Genomic DNA, 10,003 nt, shown 5'->3' on the forward strand with positions numbered 1-10,003 from the left:
GGTGATACTCTTATTCTGGGTTTAAATCAGGTTTGGTTCAATTTAATACATGGGCATATTGATACTAGAAACACTCTACCATTATAGAAATACCAATAGAGTAAGCAGCGAAGGGCTCCTAATGGAGTCATTATCAAATTGAATCTTTGTATCTTTGTAATATATTCACTGTCGTGAAGAAAATCAAGCTAAAGAACATTTTCGGGTTTTTTGCTGGTAAAACACAATCTGTACTAGGGGTTTATATTTGCTCAGATGTGTGAGTTTAAGCTCACTTTCTACAGCTTGGCTATTCGAACTGTAACAAAGTCTTTAAGGTAGACACAGTCTAAGTTAATTGGGAGCCAGCTTAGAGGACATAGTTTAAATTAAACTTCAATAAACCAGTGTGACATTGCAGTGGATTAAAAAGTGGTTTAAATTTTCTGTAAATGTGATGAAAAATGTCTTGTTTGTATATGCAACTTTTGCACAGTCTGCTGTCTACTTACTAATTCTCCCAGTTCTATCTTGAAATGTATTTTATTCAAGCTCAGCTATCAGCTTTCCTTCAAGTGCAGCCTTCACATATAAGCAAATGTGTGTCAAGCAATTTAGGAATATGCCTGAAAGAAATATGATTTTCCCTTCTGAATCAATCAATCCTCTCTTCTTCCTATACTACCTATACAATTCTTATAAATGATACCTTCACAATTCTACTGGGAAGTTAAGTAAGTGAAATGTTAATGCAGTTCTTGTATGAGAGAAAATACATGTAGATTCCCAGTGCTCTGTAATCATAATGCCTCAAGATCATATTCATATCCTTGAAATGCTGGCTGTGTATTACAGAGTACATTTCTTTTAAAAGATTAAAAACAAACAAAAAAGAAAAGAAGCAGGTAGAATTAATGCAGTTGTGTGAGAACCAATGTAATTAATTCACTGCAATTGGAACCTTGCAAAGGATTTACAAACAAAGGGGTGGGATTGCAATTAACATGTTCACTTGTCCCTGAGCAAGACTCCTCTTTGATCTTTTCAGATGACAGAAGATGTGTCTTAGGAATTAGAATGTAATGCAGGCATCAGCCGTGATTGATGGAGGGGTATCAGAGCTGAGTGAGAGCAAGCTCTTCATGCAAGCAGGCATGTGCCACTGTATTTATTGCACTGCCCCTCCTCCCAGTTCGTTCCTGAAAGGAACCTTTTCACCTAGGTTTACCTTGTCATTAGCGAGGCCACTACAGAGGAGTGGTTTTGTTTTTTACTTATGGTCTCTGGAAGCTGTGTTCTGTCAGGTGCTCCTTTCTTTTGACCTACTTAAGATTGCAGTTTTGCCTTTAATAAGAGCACAGTGCCCTTTTCACAGGCTGATAGTCATGAATATAGAAACACACTGGGATTAAAAAAAAATAATATAGATATAAAATATTGAGTATTTAGGATCTTACCTCTAACCTGAAACAAGGCAGAGCAGAAATATTTTTTTTAGTTATATAAATAAAATACCTCAAGTACTGGAAATTTTTAGCTAGGCTTTGCAGAAGTTCATTTAACCTGTTTTTTGTTTATTAATAATTAGTATCAGTCCATAGAGTATTTAATAAAAAAATAATTATTGCTAAAAACTCAGTCAAAAGAAATGTCTTTCCAGCAACCAGTTTTCTCAGTCCTTGAGCTTATAAAATGAAACAAGTCTCTAGAAGCATTACAGGTGTTGCATCAGCTGTGCCTCAGGGTCATTGCTTAGTCTTTTATATTTCCCCAAAATAATTTGCTAATTATTTAAATTATGTTTAAAAGGCAATAAAGGTAATGTGTTCATGGCAGTGGCTGTCGCTTTGTGATGGACCACTTGACAGTTATTTGCGTACCAAAGTTATAGTCAGATTAATGACATTGTACCACACAGGCCTCATGACCTGAAGAAAAAGAGGACTTTTAGTCTAAGTTCACGTGTGATTCTTCTGCTATGCAGCCTATGCATGAAGCTGTCTGATGCAGAAAAATCCAGCCCAATGGAAGGGAATAGGGAATAGGAGAATTCTGGAAGGAAGATGAAGTGTTCACTTTGCATAACAAATTCTTATTTTAGAGTTTTGTCATAAGAAACTTGCTTATGATATTTCTGTAGGCTGGTTTAGTCATTCCTACAATAGGTGAGTCAACAGAAAACATAAGAAAATGACTAATTTTCATTTTTTCTGTAACTCGATTCTTATTCAAATAATCATATGCTTTATTGCATATCATACATTATAGAATATTATATAAACATGGTCTTAAATAATTTTAGTGACTTGTCATTTGGGATATAAGGAAAGAATGAAATTAATTTTCTTACTTTGAGAGAGGAAGGAAAAACCCTTCTCTTTTGCACAAAAGTTGTCTAAGCAGTTTATATAAGACTTGTAAAACTTCTATAAGCATAAAATAGCATTTCTTAAGCAACTGTGGCTGAACAGGAAATGTAGCAATAAGCAGGAATCTATCAAACCAGTTAGAGCTTTTAAGAGTGGCACGTGTCTGTACTGCAAAGTGAGAATTCCCATGTAACAAAAGCGACTTTGTGGCATTAGCTCTTTCCGGGATTTTGCCCTCGCTAACTAGTTTTTTATTAAACTCTACCAAACTTCAAGGAGGTATCTCTTGGGTGGCATATTACAAGAGCATACAGCAGCCTTTCGTAGACTAAATATAATTAGGGTTAGCTGATTGCTAAGAGAATTAGAGGAAAAGCATCATGAAAAAAAAAGGGGAAAAAGTGCCCCTATATTTTAAAAGCTGTATTTATTCAAAATTGCATGTGAAAGAATATATGAAAGCTTTAATAAGTAATCACTAAGGGTAGCAGATATATACCATACTGGTTAATTAAGCCATCATGGAGAAATTGCTGCAGTAAGCAGTCATTAGTGGCTCTCAACAGATTCACCTCTCCTTTTCTCTCAATTGATTCTACAAGACTTTTCATTACAGCTGAGAAAAAACAGGAAAAATAATCTGTCAAACCTAGATCAGAAATGACAGTTGCGTCTGAGTGTAGCATATCTCATGGCTTATGTATTTGCTAAAAAAAAAAAAAAGAAATAGCTTTATTGGTGAGAAGTCAATAACACAAAAAATCTGATTTTTCTGTAGCCTTTCAGAGTTTTGTTGAGGATTTCTCTTTCTGGCTATTTAAAGTGATTGAAAGGCAGAAATATTTCCCATGGAACGCTTTTGTGGCTGATCCAAAACATTTTCTGCAGTGGAATAAATACCCATATTGCTCCCCCTGCATGTGTGTTATGAGATCATGATTTGTAGGTGAATGAGATTATTCAGGGAAATTAGAACAGTACATCTGACTTCATTTAATGCCACATAAGATTTAGATGTCAAAACAAGGTCTTTTTAAGGAAAATGAAGATACAGAGGGTGGGCAGTAGAGTGTACATAAGCTTGACAAGGAGCAAGTTCAAGCTTGACTAATATAGAGAAATAAATTTGCTCTTCTGTGAGTGTTTTGAACGTCTGTGCTTCTAAAGTAGGTCCTGCTCAAGGTTTAATTTTTAGGGCTGAATGGGGAAGCTGTAAAGCTGCAGATCTTTAGAAAAAAAGAAACTTAAAGCACACATTCCTCGGTCTTCCAAACCTAGGCTGAACAGTAGTGTTCTCTGTCATCATCTGAGATCTGAGCAGTCTGATAATGATTTCAGACCTGAGAGGGATGTACCATACAAGGAGAATTTCAGAATTGAAACAAATTTTCATAAATGCCATTTATCCTTAGATAAAAAGGTGTGCATTTTACTGAACACAGAGGAAATTAAAAAATCAACCAGCCAACCAAACAACAACAACAAAAAAAGGAGTGTTTCTTTACTCATGTCTTCAAACCACTTCTATCCAGCATGTGGTTTTCCGGTCTGCATGTCATTTTTCATTATTGATTTCTTGAGCGTCTCACTTGCAATGGCAAGAACTGATTATCACTCTTCTGTGTCCCTCTCCTTCTTTTCTTCCCACTCCTTATCCTACTTCCTTTAATTTTATATGTTCTCTTTGTGACTGTGTGGAGGGGCTGGTATTTCTGTTCTCCCAGCTGTCCAGACCTGGAGAGCTATTGTTGTGCAGTACAGTTTATTTCTCATCCATGATCTCAAATATCCTTCCAAAAAGAATCTGGAGATTTAGGAAGGTAGTGTAGATTTGGGTCTTCTGACAATGCACACATGTGGTAGCAGTGGCAAGTGGCAAGACTGAAGTCTCAATGTAATAAAGTTTGCCGGTTCTGCCTGTGTTGCCTGGACACAGTTGTATCTTGTAGACTAGAAGACTTCTGGATTAATGAAAAGAAATCTTCTGATGTTACAATTCTTTCTTCTCAAATCCTTTTTTTCCAGGAGCAAGTTCCACATAATTCTTCTTGATTTTCAGTGCATTAATATGCATTCTTATTGTATCTTTTGCAGATACAATGTTTTATAATGCTTATAAAACATTAATAAAAGACCTCTATCCAGAAATTAACCAGGCCTAAGGACTGGAGTGTTTGTGTAAATTGTTATTAAAATCTGAATTTTTTTTTTCCTTGGGTGAGTCATTCTCCACTCTATGCCCAGAATGCACAATAGATAGCATGACTGTGTCACCTCCTGCCAAGCAGTTTGGATGCTACTGCCCTAATTCAGCTGATAAAAGAGTTTAGCTTGATAGTTAAACATCATACCAGGACAGGTGTTGTCAGAGACAGAAGTAAATAAAATCTGAATCTTTTTACTTAGTACTTCAGAGGCAGCCATAGAGTTAATAGTTGAGCCTTAGTATGTGCAAACCACCCATAGTGAAAAATAAAGGCTTTGGAGGTTTTGGAGGGAACCATTGTATAAGTATCAAGTAGAGACTTTGTTAGCTTTTGTCTTGGGTGGAGGCCATCATTGTTTCAAGAACTGATTAGATTTCCTATTGATTTCTTCATGAAAAGGCAGCCAACAACCTCATCAGTTACACATTCTTGAGTGCCATCTACTGGCACCTACTCTAATACAGGCACATTTACACGCATGTTTACATATTTATATGTGCACATAGGCAGACACACGTATCTGTATATGCATATACATGTAAAGGAGTCTGTTAAGTCAGAATGGCAGTAACCAATTTGCAATGTGCATTCACCCATTTAAAGGATCTCACCTCATTGTTACTGTGCCCAGGAGTCAAAATCAAGTTAAATTAGCAGAATTAATGAAGCCGGCATTCCTATGAGACCATATGCTGTATTCTTAACCAATTCCATGCCCCCTCCCGTATGCACAGAACTCACAGATCTGAGCTCCCAGTCTTCCCAACGTCATCCTAGGCTCTCTGAACTGACCGAGATATAATTGTTCTTTCCTCAGAGGGAACAATAAATTCTGTTCTTTACTCCATCTCCAGTGCTCACAAAAGTTTCAGAAAAAGCACACCTTTGAGCTACCTTTCCTCTTCCTTCTTCTCAGACCTCACTGGAACTGATCACAGAGGACATAAAAGCTACCAGGTAGACCAGTACAAATGCAGAGGCTGTAATCCCATTTCTCGTTTCATTTTAATTGCATTCATTTTCATGTAGCTCATTTTAATTAATTGGTTGCCCTAATAATCATTAAACATGGATTGACAGTTAAATAAATATATTATTTCTACTTCAAGGAGATTTAAGGGCTTTTCTGTTTTATTTGGAGCTTGGAGACGAACCTTCAGGCACTGAGAAATATACTGATGCCACTGGCATTCATAAAAAAATGAACAGGTGAAAACGAGAACAGACTTTTTCTTTCAGGAGTTCAGACATGTCCCTTGTTACTTTGGCATTGCAAGTAACTTTCTCAGGGATTAAGCACACAGTGTTAAGTTCTGGCCAGCAACCAGGCTCTTTGCAAAACAATGCTAAGGAGATGGAAATTTTCTCAAACATATATTCACGATTAACCTTTATCATTTATTTCTCTGCCATGGAAAATTCTTTGTTTCTACCAGACAATGACAAATAAATATGAGAAAAAGACATCCACTCCACAGGCCAGGCAGGATTGTAGAAGCTACATATCTGTGGTCTGTCCAGGCAGCACAGTGTAGCTACATACATTTACCACGTATAAATTACAAACGATCAAGACAACAATCAAGCAACAATTGTTTGTGCCTTTTTAATGTGGTCCCCGTCCTACTCCATGTGTTTCAATCTTCTATCAGTAAAGGCTGGGGAAAAAAAAAAAAAAAAAAAAGCATTCATCATTTCATCGTTCAGAAGTAAATTTTACTGATGAGCCCAGAACTCAGGCAGTGACTAAAGAACTGTTGAATAACATTCAAAAAGGAAAAAAATCCCTTGCTGCTTGTAACCATTTGTTAAACTGGAAAGCAGCAACCTTGGTATAGAATAAAAATTTATTGCAATCCGTCAAGATCCAGACTCAAAATGTTTTTATCCCTTTCTTTTCATTAAAAAAATATGCTTGCTATATGAAGAGAATAAATTTTGATCTGGAATTTTCTAAAAAAAAATAAAGAAGCAACCACTTGCAACTAAATAATGATCATGTTGAAAAATGAGTTTAACCTCACAAATATGAGCAGTTCTAGGAAACTTCTATGTAAAACCAAACACTAAAAAAGGCTAGAGTTCTCATCTAATTTTAAGCTAACATAAAACACAGAAATATAATAAATAATGGAAGTAAAAATCAAAATATATCAGCTTATGCACATTTCCCACCTTTCCCTTTCTCTTACAGTTTTATTTCTATTTTAAACCTCTATCTATTTCAAATTTTATGAAATCTTTTCTACTTTTGAATTCATTAAGTGCTTTTCTTTTGACTACTTCTAATATTGTGCTTTGGAGCTTTATTTTCCTACAAGACATCTGTCTACTCTTCTGAAATATGTTACATTCCACATTTTCATTTAATTTTAAATTAGATCAAAATAGAGTAGAAATATAAACTAAAACCACAATGTGTTTTCCTGCTGGCGATTTTCTTTCCTTTTTTTTTTCCCTATAGTTCAGGTGCCCTTCTTGCCTTATTTAAATAGTCACAAAATATAAGCAAACAGTTAGAAAACAGGTGCAAGTGGTTCTCTGTAAAGCTGAATTTGTGTAAGATATATCCACTCCACTAACCCTCCAAATCAGCAAGTATTAATGATACTAGAGGTCAGTGGAAACAGAACTATTGATTTTGATGAGCTTTGGATTAAGATGAAAAGAAACTGAAAGTTTTAATAGGTCATTTCTCATGGGGGGGATGGAATAAGATATTCAGCCACTGTTGAATCATAAATAAGGAATAATATAGTGATTTATTGTTTAACTCTATCTTGACTTGAAAAGATAAGAGATTTTGTTGGAAGTAGGTTTAGGAGCATACTGCATAAAAATCCCAATGGTACAAAGCCAATTCCATTCATTATGTTTTTGAAAATATGAAAACTGTGAAGAATTTCTCCCTTGGCAAAAAAAAATGCTCATTAGTTTACCTCAGAGTGTTTTTTAATAATTTACCTTTATTCTATAGTTGACTACAGACAGCAAAGACAATTTCTGCTTGTTATAATGAGATTACCAACCCGTCAGGTTAAATGAATCATATTTTCCATTACAGTTGATTACAGCATCTCATAGTTTTCTAAAACTTACAGTTTTTCAGATTGAAATTTTGTAATTTTATTGTCTCTGAATATGATGTTTATTGGTACTGTCATTATTGTTATTACTGGCTACTATTTTCTGTGTGAAGATCGTTCATGCAAGAGAACTTTTGAAAGATAACCAAGATGGAAGGGAAGATAATGTTTTATTTAATGCAAATATTCCTATTTTTAAGATTATTTAACAGCTTTAATGCTTCAAATAAGGACAATAAAATTTAAATTTTCCACTGCATTCTATTTATTGCAAGTCTATTCTAATATTCCCATTAAAAAAAAACATGGGGTAAAAATCTTAGAACAACAACATACTATTAGACTGTGCTATTTGAGAAATATTATCTGAACCTGTAATTAAAGGCTGAAATAATGAATACATGCAGAGACAGTGTTGAAGTTATATGTACTACAGAGCAGACTGAAGACTTAGAACAGCTACTTGGAAACAGCACTGTACAGAAAGGAATGCATCATTTGATCTGCAGTAGAACTAATCCAAGGAAAAAATGAAAAGGAGTGTGCTACAGTTTCACCAAAAAAAAGTCCAAGCTATTGGTAGAATGTATTTTCTACGTAATAATAAGGTACCATAAAGAATATGTGATGCAATGCTAAATACTGCAACCTGATTCATATTTTTACATCACTGTGGGGGATAATTAGTATTTCTGGTCATACTTTAAAAAATCTCCCTAGATGTTATCAATCGATGTCTTTAAATATTCTCAAATGAATTTTTTTAAACCTTCCTTTCTTTATTCTTCCCTTTTCTCCTTCTTCTTTTTTTTCCCCTCAATTCAATTTGCACTTTGTCTTTGAAGTTTACTCTCTGCCTTTAATTACCTTTGATGGACTGGTAAGACTCTTGCCACAGAACAGTTCATAGACTTGAGCTAATATATCATAAATGAGAAATCTTCTGCTTGAAGCACCATTTTAAAGCACCATTTAAAACTGGAAGGACACATCACATTGACATACACTCAATAATAACATTTCACAGCTTTTAACTAAGCTGGTAGGCATGCTTTTTTTTTTATCCTTCTTTAATTTTTTTTCTCCTCTCAGAGACAGCTGCCTGTTCCTGTTCATGCACGGTTTCTGCCAGTACTCTGATGTCTTTATTTAGGGAATTATAAAGAATTGCTTGGAGTCTTCTGCAGTTTGAAAAAACTTGCCATTGAAGGGGAGGAGGATAAAACTTATTCAGAAGACAGATGACAGCTTTTCATCTGGGGATCATACAGAAGGATGCTTCCTTCTATAAAAATAGATCCTGAAATGTTGTTTTCTCCTCACATTTTCAATGACCAATCATTCTTAAAAAGAAAGAATACCCTTAAAACTGTGAAGTCAGCTGAATCCTACAATTCTCATTCAGCCAAACTGGTATTTTTTACAATTATTACTATTTGACACAGTAAGGCATGCAGAATTGGCTCCTAAAAGAAACAGATTGTTCTCACAGCCACCCCTCCCATCCTTCAAGAAACAATACCAGCCTGAGTCAAATCAGCTTGCACTAATTTTATTTCATAAAGAGACCATTTGAATTGTATTTGTTGACAGTATCTTTTTTTGTCTGTATCAGAAAACCAACAGAATAGAGGAACATTGTGATCATTATTAAATAAACTGTCATCCTATTTAACTGAATGGAGTGATTTAAATGTCACTATAATGAGCTGTTTGGAGTTTATTTTTTAGATTATAATCTGTTAATTAACAATTAATGTGTGCTTTTAAGACATAGCCCACCGCAGGAGGTACTGGTGAGGCATTTTGCCTCAGCAGGAGTGCTAGGCAGTAGTTAACACAAAATAAGCAACCGGGACAGATCCTCAGCTGGTTAGGATTTAACTTTGTGTTTTCTAGAGTACAAAAGAAACTAGACTTTCATATGGAAATAAGTCACGGAAGTGTCTTTCAGCAAGTGGGGAAAGGGTAGGGCTGTAACTTGTGAGGGTACTAGGCAATTGTATTCCCTGGGGAGGGAAAAGAAGTGGTAATGCTGCAGTTTCATTAGCAATACAGACAAGTGGGGATGAACCATTTTGCTGACCTGCTGCTACCAATTATACCGAGTACTGAAGGATCACTGATCACGCCGTTTGCTAGAACAAGTGTTTCAAACATAAATAAAGAACAAAGAAAGCAACACTTGTACTTACAGGTAGGCAGTAGGGGAGTTATAAAGATTATCTCTGTCATTTACTTCCAGGTTTTATGAAGGATTGATGGCCTGGCTGAAGTATTTCTGTCACTGAAACATTCAGCTTCACTTGAGCAAGTTTGTTATGCAGAAATGTTAAATAAATATGCTGATATTTACTGGGTT

Source organism: Motacilla alba, chromosome 3 (genome assembly GCF_015832195.1).
Source record: "Motacilla alba alba isolate MOTALB_02 chromosome 3, Motacilla_alba_V1.0_pri, whole genome shotgun sequence".
NCBI lineage: Eukaryota > Metazoa > Chordata > Aves > Passeriformes > Motacillidae > Motacilla > Motacilla alba.